This window comes from Pleurodeles waltl, chromosome 3_1, assembly GCF_031143425.1.
Source record: "Pleurodeles waltl isolate 20211129_DDA chromosome 3_1, aPleWal1.hap1.20221129, whole genome shotgun sequence".
NCBI classification, from domain to species: Eukaryota; Metazoa; Chordata; class Amphibia; order Caudata; family Salamandridae; genus Pleurodeles; species Pleurodeles waltl.
In genome coordinates, this window is record NC_090440.1 from 1,456,201,584 (window position 1) to 1,456,216,949 (window position 15,366).

A 15,366-nucleotide genomic window follows, 5' to 3' on the forward strand; every position below is an offset into this window, starting at 1 on the left:
CCTCCCGTTGCCTAAAACATGTCCTCGTACTTGCTTTCTGCTAGCAGGCCTTCAAATCTCGTTCTTATCTCGACAAATTTGCTGTGCATTCAAACACTGAGATCAAACGTCAGGCACTGTCGTCCAAGGACGCTTGTTTTCTTTTCTTTCTCTGACTTCACAGTGAAAGGATTTATGTGACACACTTGCTGGATACTTGAGGGTAGGGAAAAAAAATGTCTAGCACGCAACAACGGTTAAATGAACTGTGTACATATTTCAGAATACATCAGAATTTTGAACACACAAATGAAGCACATTTCTTGTTATTTCTGAAGTGGGTTGGAAACAGATACTTTAATATGATCAAAAAAATAATTATACTAGCTGATGAAATAGCCACACATATTTTTCTGTGCACTGTAGAGTTTTATTTGTGAAACTGAACGTCTGTGCAAATGTAATAGTGATTTCAATTAACAATGTTTTGTCTGTCATGCAGTGTGCCACCACAGCGTGAATACTCTAATCTGTGCCACTCCACTCTAAAAACTGCATAACTCCACAATACTGCACTCTACTCTGCACCACTCCACTTTACACCTCTCCACTCTATGCCATTGCACTCTACTCCACTTCATGCTACACCTCTACACTCTACCCTGTGCCACTGTACTCTATGCCAATGCACTCTTTGCCACTCTTCTCTATACCACTGCACTCTTTGCCACTGCACTCTACACCACTCCAGTCTAGACCACACAAATCGACTCTGCACAACTCCACTCTATGCCACTGTAATTTACCCCACTCTGCAACAGTGCACTCTACGCCACTGCACTCTGTTCCAATACATTCTATGCCAATGCACTTTACTATATAACACTCAACTCTATTCCCCTGCACTCTACGCCAGTCCACTGTATGCCACTCTAATCTACTCTGTGCCACTGCACTCTATACCACCACACTCTACACCACTTTACTCTACGCCACTAATTCTATGCCACTTCACTCTATGGCACTATAGGCTACTCTGCACCACTCTACGCTACTCTACTCAGCACCACTCTACTCTATGGTACTATAGGCTGCTCTGCACCACTCTATGACACTGGACTCTGTGACACTCAATTCTACTATGCTCTCTACACTACTGCACTCTACGCCACTCTACTCTGCACCACTCTGTGCCTCTCCAGTCCGCAACACTCCACTCCACTCTGCACCACTACACTCTACTATGCCCCACTGCACTCTATACCACCAAACTCTACACCACTTTACTCTACGCCACTAATTCTATGCCACTGCACTCTATGCCACTATAGGCTACTCTGCACCACTCTACGCTACTCTACTCAGCACCACTCTACTCTATGGCACTATAGGCTGCTCTGCACCACTCTACGCTACTCTACTCAGCACCAGTCTATGCCACTGGACTCTGTGACACTCAATTCTACTCTGCTCTCTACACTACTGCACTCCACTCTGCAACACTCCACTCCACTCTGCACCACACCACTCTGCACCACTGCACTCTACTATGCCCCACTCTAATCTATGCCACAGCACTCTACAATGTTGCATTGTATGCCACTGAATTCAATGACACTGCACTCAGTTCCACTGCACTCTGTGCCACTACACTCTGCAACACTCTACATCAGTTCACTCTACACTACTGTTATGGACTCCCATTGTAGTAACAAGACTGCTGGATTTTGGGTGGCAGCACCACCGAGTATGGGGGACTGAGTCTACCCACACCGTGTGACAACTGTCGGCCTAACATTTATGGCTAGCTAGAAGCACCTCACCAATACCAAAGGTAGAAGTGATTTGAGGTAGCCTATCACATGACACTTAGGGCCATAATTATACTTTTCGACGCACAACTGCGCCAACGCAGTTGTGCATCAAAAAATCTAACGCCGGCTAACGCCATTCTGAAGCGCCATGCGGGCGCCGTATTTATTCAATGACGTTAGCCGGCGTTAGCCGGCGCAGCTGCCTGGTGTGCGTAAAAAAAAATGACGTACACCAGGCAGCACCGGCGTAGGGGAATATGGAGCTTGGGCGTCAAAAAATGGGGCAAGTGAGGCTGAGGCAAAATTTTCGCCTCAACCCGATTTGCGCCATTTTTTTTTACTCCCAACCCCCATTGAAATGACTCCTGTCTTAGCAAAGACAGGAGTCATGCCCCCTTGCCCAATGGCCATGCCCAGGGGACTTCTGTCCCCTGGGCATGGTCATTGGGCATAGTGGCATGTAGGGGGGCACAAATCAGGCCCCCCTATGCCACAAAAAATAAAATAAAAATACTTACCTGAACTTACCTTAAGTTCCCTGGGATGGGTCCCTCCATCCTTGGGCGTCCTCCTGGGGTGGGCAAGGGTGACAGGGGGGGTCCCTGGGGGCATGGGAGGGCACCTCTGGGCTCCTTCCGAGCCCACAGGTCCCTTAACGCCTGCCCTGACCAGGCGCTAAAAAACGCTGCAAAAGCGGCTGGACGTCATTTTTTTTGACCCGCCCACTTCCGGGCGTCATTTTTGCCCGGGAGTGTAAATACGGCGCACATGCCTCTGAGTCATTTTTTAGACAGGAACGCCTACCTTGCATATCATTAACGCAAAGTAGGTGTCCACACTAAAAAATGACGCAAACTCCATGAACTTTGGCGCTAGACACGTCTAACCCCAGAGTATAAATATGGAGTTCGTTTTGCGTCGAATTTGCGTTAAAAAAAAACGACGTAATTCCGGCGCAAACAGAGTATAAATATGACCCTTAGGCTCCTCCGGGAAGTCATGACATAACAGATTGAACCCCTTTCTCTCAGATATACAAGTCTCATGCATGCAAAGACAAACAGAAGCAGAATCTTGCGTCAATAGGTTTTCTTGAAACAACTGCGTTCTACGTAAAAAAGCATTAATTTTGATTATGAGGATAATGAAACACAACACTATTACCTGTGTTAGAGGTAACAAAGAGGTCTGTTAGTCTACTGGCAGTCCTCCCACGTAGAGAAAGAGGAAGCGTGAGGTTTCAGCAGAAACTGCAAGGATGTGAGACATGAGCTGGCAAGCTGGCTGAAATACCCCCTCTAAGTTGGTGGGGCAGCATGTTGATTTATCATAAAACATCTGGTTGTTCTGAGAACTGTCCTAACGTGACAACACATATTATTCTGTGTATGGTAGACTTTGTACTCTCTAGACCGGCAATAGTCTGCAAACTATTGTGTATAGCCTTCGAGTGAGCACAGGATGAAATGCCGTGGAGAGAAATGAATAACAATTCTGTGTGGAAGGGAAACTGAAATAACATAATAAAACATCACCACTAAAATGAAGCCTTGCTAAAATAATAAGAGGAATAAAATGGCAGGGCACAGGCCTCAGACCGAAGCACTAAAATAACCTCACAACACCGGTCCCTTCTACTCTACGCCACTCCAGTGTATGCCACTGTGTGCAACTCTTCACTCTGCCACTCCAATACACAGCACTCTCTGCCAATCCACTCTACAACACTCTACCCCACTTTTTTGCCAATCCACTCTACAACACTCTACCCCACTTTTTTGCCATTCCACTCTACAACACTCCCCCCCAATCTCCTATACGCACCTAACATTTAGCCATGGTAAACAGCAGCCACTCTGGTGAACAACATCGCTAAAACAAATTCGCAAAGTCAATAGCTCTTGCATAAGTAAGACTTGTTGGCTTTGCCAACGCCTGTTTCATTTTACAGTTCCAACGTGACCGTTGGCCATGTTAGAGCAATAATGTTAAAAGCATTAGCAAAGGCTAAATGTCGGTGCTTTCCTGTTAAAAGGGAGACCAATAGGGTTTGCCGTTGCTTCTTTTATTATAATTCTATATACTTATGGAACTTGGGTCCTCTCATTCACTATAATCTGACATTCCTTTGAAAGGGCAGCAGGTTCTGAAAATCCCACACCACAGTCCAAATGGCATTTTAATATTTGCATTTAAGAGTAGGTGCATTATTATTAAACAGCCACTTATTATGCAACACACTGTTCTTCCAATGGTTTATGATTGTTATGAGATTAAACATAACATCAATACACATAAAAGGTGTGATTAAAGACTATTAACAAATACTATTTATTCTGACTAGCAACACTAAGTCATTCACCACACTCTTCTTTGGGACAAACAATGTACATTTACATGCATATAGCATTACATTATTAATTTTTATTTTAAGTAAAAATAGTAAAAATTCCTTCTGCGTTTTATACTAATCTTATACAATAAAAATACATATAAAACAAGCAAGTAGAATAAAAGAAAAATCAGTTTGAATATTCTTCGTGCAAAGCCGGCCTACTGTCAGTTCCAAACATTTTCACAAAATAATACAAATATAATGTTGTAGAAGCCATTTTCAGTACTTGAGGGTCTCATATTTGTTCACAAGCCGTTAAGCATTTATAGATGTATACTCTCCCTGCATTGCTTATCATCATATTAGTTTGGGGTATGAAAATGTGTACATTTGTTAGATCATCTCTAACTGGGTTTTTCATGGATTAACCCAGCAAAAGCTAGCGGAGTTGCATTATACATTTAAAGAATATTACTCTTCATGCTTCAATTCAGTTTGATTCCTGGGGTAGTATGGCTTGATTCTGGCAATGCATCCGCTTAATTATCTTCTTGATGTTTCTCCAGCCTTCCACACGGTGTCCCTCCTGATCTTCCATCTAGCGCAGGCAGGGGTGGGAGGTCAGGTCCTAGACTGGCTCTCTTCATTTCTTTCTGATAGTGCTCAGTCTGTTTTCCTTCCTTCTTTCCAGTCTGAATACAAAATTATCCACTGTATTGTACCTCAGGGTTCACACTTGGTCGTTCTTTTTCATCTCTATGTGGCTCCTCTTCTATCTTTGATTCACTCGTTTGGTCTATTCTTCTCCTTTTAAGCCCAATTGATCCTGAGACTGGATGGGGACTCTTCAACAATAAAGTCCCAGTTTAAGGCCTGCATGTCCCTCATAGCTTCCCAGATTAACAACTTTCTCCATCTTAAGCCGTCTAGGAGGGATTGTCAACGACTAATATCTAAGTCTTGAGATTAGTTTTTAGCAAATCTCTGGGGCCCTGATTACGAATTAGGAGTGAACAAATATGGAGACTCTAGGTGGCGTGAATTACTGTTTCCAACTGGTAACTCCTATTATGAGTTAATCGCCTCAGAATGAGGAATAAATGTGTGGACGTGAAATTATTGTATGTTACTCCGTACGGTATTCACTTTTATGAGGAGTTTAGTGCACATATTTACCACCTGCTCTGAGAAGCTGATAAATGTGTGCGGAGCTTCTGTCTGGGAAAGGGGGAATAAGGAGGGAACTACAGAGAGCAGCAGAGGGAAGGAGAAGACTAGTTCTGGAAAGGGTGAGCATTAGATGCTCCTTATTTGTCAGAGAAAAAAGTCAGGTGGGGTAAAGAGGTCCTGCAGTTTTACTGACTGGACTTATTGGCTGGTACAATTGGGTCTAGTATTCCCGCACACGGGAAATTCGGGTATGAGAACACTGGGCCAGCAGTGATCAGGTAGAGTTGAATTCCATTTTGCAATTCTAATCTGCCTAACTCCTAATCAGAGCCTATATGCAGGGCCACTGGAATCATGCGTCATGGTAGGGCCAAATTTTGCAGCAGGGTTGAGTAAGTTATGCAGCAAGAAAAGGCACATTATGCGGTGTCATTCTGCACATTGTGTGATGGTATTACTTCATTATTTTTTCATTTTTACACTGTCTAGGCATTGGAGGCACCTCATTACTAACAGTTTAACAATCAAATACAGCAATAAGCAACAGTAAAGGGACCAGTCATCCTTTGCAAAGGGTCTTCCACTGCGCTGCAACACGTGTCACTGCATTTTTAGTAACTTTTTAACCGTTTGAGCTAGAAACAACATTTTTAATGTTTGTTCAAACCTGCTGATAATGCAGCAGATGGATTATGTAGCAAATGTGTTGAATATATAATTATGCAAAAACCGCTGCAGCCACACAATTGAATAATTCCAGTGGCCCTGCCTAGATGGGACTTCAGCTACTGGGCCTTCTGAGCTTGGCACAGGCCCAGTCCATGTTTTGGCAGCCAGTAACTTGTGGGCCATCTTCAGTGCTTAATTTGTAAATAAAAAGGTGCCAGTGCTGAAAGCCCTCCTCTTAAACACGGGGTTGCTGCATTTAAATGTGAGAGCATGGAATTCTCAGGCAGCTAATCCTGAAGCCATAACTGGCCTCTTCAATCCATTTAAAGACACTTCCTGCACCCTCAGCTCACTCTTGCAGCTTTCTCCCACTATGACGCTTTTTCTTTTTCTCATCCTCCGTCTTTCCCATGTGTCTTTTGCCCGCAGCAAATGCTTGAGGCAGAAGAATAAGCCCCGGCCCTCAAAAACAAGTGCCGGTGCTCAGCATCTTCAATACCTACCTCACTTTTGAGGTGCATATCTTCAAAAAGTCCTGAAAAAGAACCTAAATTTCATCCTCTTTCATTTCTGTCAGAAGTTGTTCAAGCCACCATTATAGCTCGACTATTATACCCCATCTTTCCTAGTCTCCTTATATACCTTTTACAACCTCTTCAAATTATCCAGAATTCTGCACGTTTGAAAACAAACTTCACACGCACTGGCATATGTGGCTTCACGCATCACACTCTGACAGTAGTAAAATGTTTTCTTTTCAAAATTCTATGCTTATGTCATGGAAGATGTTTATACGATCGTAAACGTCCCGTTACTTGTACCCCAAGTCTCTAATCTTGGCAGCATTCATACGTGGCACACAAGGAGGAATGTCCTTTGACTATCTCACTTCCAAGGCCTGGAATGTCCTTCCACTTCCTCGACGCTACATTCACCCACTTACTATGTTTCATAAGCAACTGAAAACTTGCACATTCTCCCTTTATCGATATTTCTCCCTTCTTGGGTCGTGTAGCTTCTCATTGTACGACTTGTTAGCACCAGGATACCCATGTAACAGTGCACTCTAGAAATTGTTAAACTGAACGAAACTATCTTACATCACCTATTTCCCCAATTGATGGCCACTCTATTTGTGTAGATAAAATACAATTGTGTTACAGTGTTCAACCTATCATTATATCAAGTGCCAAATATCAACCTGCAGAACTTATGTCCTGGCTACTGTCAACCAATATGTTGTCAACGTAAACATGCATAGCTAAGTGTAAGATACTTTCAAGGCACATAAATGTGGAGTTAAGCAGAGTAAATCTACTCACATTTCCCTATTTTTACTTACCTTTAGTGCTAGTCGATATTCTACACTCAGTATTTTTGAAGGTCAATATTCGGTCACTCGATATTGTGATATACAAACCGATCCAGGCCCTTATTTGTTTAAGGGTATGCCTAACAATTTTACATTTATAGAGTGCCTTTAAGGTTACCAGCCATGAATGACACTGCAGGTTGCTGCAGGAGTGTGTTGCCATTGCTAGCTCTTATTTCTGGAGACTGTAAGCCTGTTAAACAAACTCTGCTCACACAATAAGTTTTAAATGGTATTTTTAACAACAAGAAAAATAAATAGTCTGTGAATCACAAGTTTAACCAGCCACAGAAACTCCCAGTAAACTAAACTGAACATGCCCAGAATGGCACTCATTAATAGTGTTACATGAATTAAACTACAACTTCTAACATATGATGGATTAAAACAAAGGAAGCAGACGTGTCACAAGACTGCGACCACGGGAAAGGAAAAAGTCTGCTTTCTGATTGCAACAAGAATGTACACATCCTGGCTGTGCAAACCAATCAACATCCTCTCTTCTCAGGAGCCAAGCTGTGAAAGAGAAGCTCAAAATCTCAGAGACAGGCACCTTAAGCATTTGTTAGCATGAGCAGAAAAAACATGGCTGAAGCAGGTTACTGTTGTGCCAATGAAAGATTATAATTTCAGAAGCCAAAAGTAATTTAAGTGCAGCGCTCCTTAAAGGAAGCCGGCCCTGCTGACTGCAGTGACTAGTAACAAGAAGAGCAAGGTCCATATTAATATTTTTTTAACGCCGCATTTGCGTCGTTTTTTGACGCAAAAGCAGTGCAAACTTTAAAAAAATACAATTGTATTTTGTAAGTTTGCGCCGATTTTGCGTCAAAAAATGACGCAAATGTGGCTCTAAAAAAGTATAAATATGGGCCCAAGTATGGCATGCCGCCCGTTCATGCAATACATCCTACTCACACTTGCTGATGAAAACTGTGAATCACAACAGCACGTTGAGGCACCCGACATCCAGTACTTAATTTGCAAAAGAATATGTGACGGGGTCCAAAGTTTAGCTCAGACAATCGCAGGCAGCGCAATCCAATATTGTGGTTTTTATAATGCCAAGCTGTGTAGTATTGATTGCACCTCCTGCCTCTTTCACCCACCACCAGACACTCCCTGCCCCTTTATCTCACTTTTGCAGGCTCTTTATACCCCTGCATTCTCTCATTGAAACTTTTCCACCTTTCTTTTTCTCCTTCTTTCCTCGTTTTGTGTTTTCTTCTCTCTTGCTCAGAGTCAAAGTCTGATGAGGAAAAATAAGTGCCCATCCTCGAAAATCAGTGCTGGTGGTCCCCGTCTGCAGCCCCGGCTCACATTAAGCACTGCAACCTCTGATACACAGACTGTGGATGTAGGTGTTCTGATTAGGCCAAACTCATTCTTATGGCCATCCAGGCCCATTCGAGCCCCAAACCGTCTTGGTGTCCAGTTCCCTGAGACCCATAAATAGACTGCATTTTTCTGAAATGTCACCTCCTCAGGACTTTAAACTCGTACTTTTATTGTTGTTAATGGACTACCTCGTTCTGTCGTTCCTCTTCTATCGTTCTGGGAGGTTTTGGTGATAATAGCTCTATCCCCTTTTGTCTTAACTTTGAAGTGATCTATTTTTTAACTCGATCTTTGAAAGTAATCGTTCTTGGTGTAGTCCTTTGTAACTTTAGCACAGTTTAGCCTTCGAGTTAGGAATGCTTCACTTACAAGGTTCTCCGCCCCTATGCTGCCAGCACACACCACCCTTAAGCAGCCACAGATGGGCTCCCAGCCATTCATCGATCAACCATAGCCCGGGCCATCATGCAGGCTGATCTACCGCGTCTCTGAAAGTCTGAAAGGCTTTTGGTGGGGTTATTCGCATTGTAGGCTCCGTACTTGAAATATGATTGGCTCTGCCACGTTGTAATTTCAGGGGGAGGGGGGCGTTGTTTGGGGTGTTACACCCCTGATCAATCTATTGTCTGATTAAAAGGTGGGTACAGGTGCCTTTAGCCTTTTATGATGGAGAGTCTGTAGGATTTCACCTGGGATTTTTACATTCGCATACTGGCAAAAACAGACACACTTTCTCCCTCTCTCTGTTTTGAAAGGTCTGAAAATGTTGATTATTTTACAAAATATAGTGTATCTCTCACTTAATACCCCTACCCTTCCACATTCCTCTCCCTTTCCACTGCCTTTTAAGCTCCTCTTGTGTGCCCTGCTTGTCGTATATTGTATTTTAACATTATGGGGGTGATTCTAACCCTGGCGGGCGGCGGAGGCCGTCCGCCAGAGTTCCCCCCTCCAGAATACCGCACCGCGGTCAGAAGACCGCTGCGGTTATTCTGGGTTTCCCACTGGGCTGGCGGGCGACCGCCAAAAGGCCGCACGCCAGCCCAGTGGGAAACACCCTTCCCACGAGGAAGCCGGCTCCGAATGGAGCCGGCGGAGTGGGAAGGTGCGACGGGTGCAGGTGCACCCGTCGCGAATTTCAGTGTCTGCAAAGCAGACACTGAAATTCTTTGTGGGGCCCTCTTACGGGGGCCCCTGCAGTGCCCATGCCATTGGCATGGGCACTGCAGGGGCCCCCAGGGGCCCCACGACACCCCATACCGCCATCCTGTTCCTGGCGGGCGAACCGCCAGGAACAGGATGGCGGTATGGGGTGTCTGAATCCCCATGGCGGCGCAGCAAGCTGCGCCGCAATGGAGGATTCATGTGGGCAGCGGAAAACCGGCGGGAGACCGCCGGTTTTCCTCTTCTGACCGCGGCCAAACCGCCGCGGTCAGAATGCCCTGCGGGGCACCGCCAGCTTGTTGGCGGTGCTCCCGCCGACCCTGGGGTCAGAATGACCCCCTATATGCCAGCGCGGGAAATCAGCCTCCAAAAATATTACTGACCCAGCTACGCCTCTGGACCCAGCCACGCCTCTGGACCCAGCCTTGTTATTCCTTTGTAAAGGCACAGGCTGTCAGGAGGATCCACGATGTTCGCGCGTGTAAAAGCGCCAAGAATGTTCTTGCCGGGCTCTGGCCCGTCAAACCCAAGTGCAGCCCTTGAAAGGCCGAAAAGGACCTCTAATAAAGCTGTGAAAAAATGTCTTGGGGAGGAGTGGCGGGGAGAAAATGCCGGAGATGAGCATCTGGCGCCATCTAGGGGAATTAAGCATGTAATGAGGAGCATTTGTTACGATGATCGCTTTGCTTTCAAATTCATAAATACATTGCTAGGCTCTAGAAACTCACAGAGCTTGGGAAATAGCGGCCCCTCTGCTCCTCACCCCAAACTTCCCCTTCTGATGGGCCTATGTGAGATGACAGAAGTAGAACTAGCAGAATTCGTTTTGCGTGGTCCACGCGATCGACCACGTATTGTTTTCATCAGAACCGCATTAGGGCGGGAACAGAATATCTGACCTTTTAAATTTGACTCGGCTTGGCTCACACAATGACCAGCCTCGTCATTCACTCTTAATACCCGGCAAAAAATGGGTGCTAGAAGGTGTCACACGATAATGGCTCCCTTTACACGGTCACTGGTGAGAAGCTGATATCACACAGTGGTAAAAAAGATGGGCTGGAAACTTGTAAACACGGTATTTTTTTTTTAGCTCACCTCTTGTGCCGCCATGACGTGGGTGGCACACACAAGCTTGTGTTTGCTTTTTTCTTTTTTGAGGGGTTGCGGCAGAAGTGCCTTAAAAGCAGCTTGCAAGCCCCACTTCCTCCTCTCTCTCACACGGTGCAAAATGGTTAGAGGTTGGCAGGTCTGGCATGCTACTGTATCTGTGCGGCTAGTTCACTGAAAAAAAAACACGAACAAAACTAAATAATTTGAAGAGTGCAGGCCGAACTGTTGCCAGCATTTCTGAACATAGATGGATGTCCAGGTTGATTTATGATTCGGTGAGCATAAGATGAGCCCACCAAAAATCACTAAAGGTTCTTAAATGAGAAGAGTTTGGGGCTAGCAGGCCGCAGAGCAGGGATATTACATGATTCTGTTATGGTTCTGTTCTGCAGTGGTTCCGGATGCTTCTCCTTCTGTTTTGTGACTTGGGATTTCCACCTGGTTCTCTTCGGCCTCTCTTCTGACTGGGTCCCGGGTGTATGCTGGAGTAATTCAACAACTGGTTGTGTGCTGACCTTGAGCAGGTCCTCTCCAATTCAAAGTCCATTTCGTGGGTGGTATTGCTATTACAATATAAAACTCACACAAAAACTAATACCATAACACTCCACAGTCACACTGTCGCTAGTAGTTCATACTGGCTGTTTAAGAATTCCCTTTTACTGCATGACACTGGTACACTCACATAAGACAAAACTGCTATGTGAACTCATATCCATCACCCAGGACTATAAATGTCCATGGCAATTAACTACCCACCACCAGCTGAACAGTATGGAATAACTGAAGAGATCTGCCACATACCACTCGCCAACAGAAGGCTATGATTTAGTCCACTACTGCAGGTCTTGGATAGCAACATACCACAGCAACATCTTGGTGTATCACCATGACAATCATATCGGGAATGATATTAACAATGTCCATGCCAATGCTCATTATCAGTGATGAAGTAGCTAACACAGCAAATTTTGCTACGTGGCACCAGATACTATTCTTCAACGTCATCTTTTTTTTCTGTAGGCCAAAGCTGTAAACCTTGAAGCAGGATCTCTTTATATGAGGGGCTCTGCTCGGTATGATGGCACTTCAGACATGGATCTCTTGAGGCAGCGCACAATGGCAGCTGAGGGTTAGAAACTGAGCAGAATACCAGAAGACGTTGCCACAGGAAGGCCTGGTCTGGATTTCTAGTTCTGCTACTGCCACAGTCTTGTCATAAGTATCTTATGTCAGATCCACAATAGAATGTCCAGCAGTGTAGCAGAAGCATAACAGAAACAGTACAAGAATAAAACAAGAACTACCTTGAACCTAACTCAAGCAGTGTCACGCTGCCACTGGGTAAGTAACAAGAAAAGAGCAAAGGCAATACAGAGCTGAAAAAACTCCTGTGTCACAACCACAGTAAGAATGAAATATAAAGTTAGGGTCTCTGACCTAAACCAGTATCGAACAAGAGCAGAATAATTATTTCACCCGAAAAGCTCCAGAAAAGAAGTTAGACAGAGCCAACACAGAGCCAGAACAATGTAATCGCAGAACCAGCATGCAACTAGCATCATGTTAGAAAAGAGCAAGAACACAACTGTAATAGCAGTCCATAAACATAGCAGTCAAAGATTAGATAAAAAGCAACCCCAAAAGCTAAACAGCACCATAACGTAACCAAACCAGAACACAACAAAACCGGAAAAAGGAGGATGAGAAAATAATTAAAAGCACCCGCAAACTGAACTAGAAAAGCTTGTGAAAAAGAATGTGAAAAGAGACGATCATCAAGAGACCAAGGCAGACAGATAATAAAACAGAAGCAGAATAAAAATACAAGCCCAGTGCAAAAGTAGAACAGAACCAGAGGAGAGCAGTACTGCCATATTACAGAAGCATTATATAGCACTTACCCTAGGGAGGCGATATTGTGCTTTTACGTTGGACAGCACGCTGCTCCAGACCCCAGGGTTAATGGTATTTTTTGGTAGTTTTTGTCTGTTGGCTTTGCCAATCATTTTTAGCCGCGCTGTACAGCATCTGCAATGCCGTGCAGAATGGCCAAAGACAATAAGCTTGAAATAGACAATGGTTCTATGACGCAGTGGTTGCGTCATTTTGTTGGTACATGTACCATGCATGCATGCACCGACAAAATGCATTAAGCATTTTTTTTTTATTAAGTTCCAGGTGGAGGGCGAGTAACATAGAGGGCTGGGGTGGTGTGAAGCAAGAAGGCAGGGTTGAGTAGGCACAGGTCGAAAGTAACGTGCGAGATAGCAGAATGACGTTTTTGAGGGAGGGAGCATCACTGGTCTGAGATAGGGAAGAGAAGGAGCATGTAGGAGCAAATAGGAGGCGAGAGAAATTTGGAGCAGGCAGGAGGGAAGCACACCGCGAGTACACAATGCAGGGTGGGAAGCATACAATGGTGAGCACATCATGGAGGGGGCAAGGATAAGCACATGGCAAGAGAGCGCAACACACCTGCAGAGAGGGGTTCAAGAGAAGTACAGAAGTACACAAGGAAGACAGATGGAAAACACAAGCACTCTCATTGAGTGCTCAACCCAAAAGAAAAAATAGATCCCTAAAAGTGAGCAGTGGAATCACAGAAGCAAAGGGACAATACTTCAGGGGTGAGGCAGACACAAAATGGACAAGACAAGCCATTGAATAAGAAGCACATGAAAGTGGCAGGAAACTCAACCAATGGTAAGCAATGATGAGACTCAAAGCCCCTTATGTTCTTGGTTATCCCACAATAGATCTTGCTGAACGCAGCCTATGTGCTGTATATTAAGTATGACCTAAAATGACAGCTTTGTTTTTTTTAAATCTATAAATAAACAGTGCTTTAAATGCTCAGTTTAATTTGAAAGGAGTGAAGGAAATGAGGGAGAACCAGTCAGATCTTGGGTCCAGCAGTTATTATTGGGGCTGGAGCCAGTGAAATATGCTGAAGTTGTCCCAGTGTAATTTAAGGACACCAGGACACATCTGAACCGCTGACCCAGGCAATTATATGGACAATCATCATCAGGCCTACACGGGCACCTCTGCCTATATCAACACTGTTTGTAGCCTGGAGGTCCAGCCAGGTCTGAAGGCATTCTCTGTTTCAGACTGACAGTCAATGGGGAGGCACTTCTTGTTGGCACTGGTGAGTCCAGTGGAGTACTGAACTAATCCTGAGTGTAATGGGGGCAGTATCTGGGTCAAAGGTGTCTATAAAGGACAACATATTCTGTAGCAGTGTTGTTAGTCTTTCACCTTCAGGTAACTGCACATAAAATAATATGCACTCCTCAAATGAAAGATACGTGTGAATTATAGTAATGGATGGGGATGTTTGTTTATGACACCTCAGTTTGTTAATGCAATCATTGCAGATGTTTATGTAACCAGAAATAATCAGAACTGAAACCTGGTTGGTGCAATGGGCCTAGTGACTTGTGCATTTATAATGCTATGAGACGTGTGTATTTATAATACCATGAGGTCCAGGCCTGCAACTGAGAAGGCACTGTGAAAACACAAGTCATGATTTGAAAATATTACGGCACACTCTATGTGCCACTAGAAGTGTCACGCATTTGGCTGTGCACACTGAAACCACTGAAATCTGAAAACATGGATGCAGTGCTCGAGTGTGGCTCTTCAAAAAGCCCAGGGTCTCAGAAAGAATGCTCCCTCTGCTGCCCTCTCCTTCTGATGGGTCTGCCTTGGAGCACCAGTAATCGCCTCACTTCCTGCCTTCACAAAATCCGGAATGTCGTACCCAGTTCTTCTGTTTCCCACCAGGAACGACGACTTCCCAGAGCTCCGTGCGTCCTTGTACTCCGGAAGTGATCTCTGGCTACAAACTCTCCCGCGAGCTGCTTTCTGGCACTAGTATGAGCCAGCTGTGTGTTGTGGTATTATGCAGACATTACACTTTCAGAAAGCACTTCCGTTTTTGGAACAGCTCAAAGGAGCAGCGGGCCCACCTAAGCCCTGTTAGACGAGGACAAAACAGAGCTTTACCCTTCCGCCTACTCATACATCAACAGAGGACGTAGTGCTCACATATTCCAATGTCGTGGGTTACATTTTTTTCATGTATGACTTTTTAGACGACATTACTTTGCACACTGAGACCTTTAGTTTCAATGTTCCCGTTTTCCATGAAAGTCATAAATGTACCAATATGCTAACTGCTGTTTTGGCTAAACAAAAGCCCAGAATGGCTGACAGTGTCACATTGGCCTAGATAATAAACACCCCTTCCATAGGACTTCTTTAAGCCCCTCACAACTGACCTAATCAGAGTGGTGTACCTATCAAGGATCTGACCCACAATCCTCCACTGCACTCAAGGCCGAACTGGCCGTACCAGGCATAGGGTGTTTCCTTGGTAGGCCAGGAGTGTGGGGGTCGCTTTT

General features: G+C 44.7%; 1 protein-coding gene across 3 annotated transcripts in view; it reads left to right on the top strand.

Annotated features, from left to right (window-relative positions):
* Positions 1-15,366, top strand: part of LOC138285295 (proto-oncogene tyrosine-protein kinase Yrk-like) — a 228,797-nt gene that overhangs the window by 86,716 nt on the left and 126,715 nt on the right. The window lies entirely within an intron of this gene.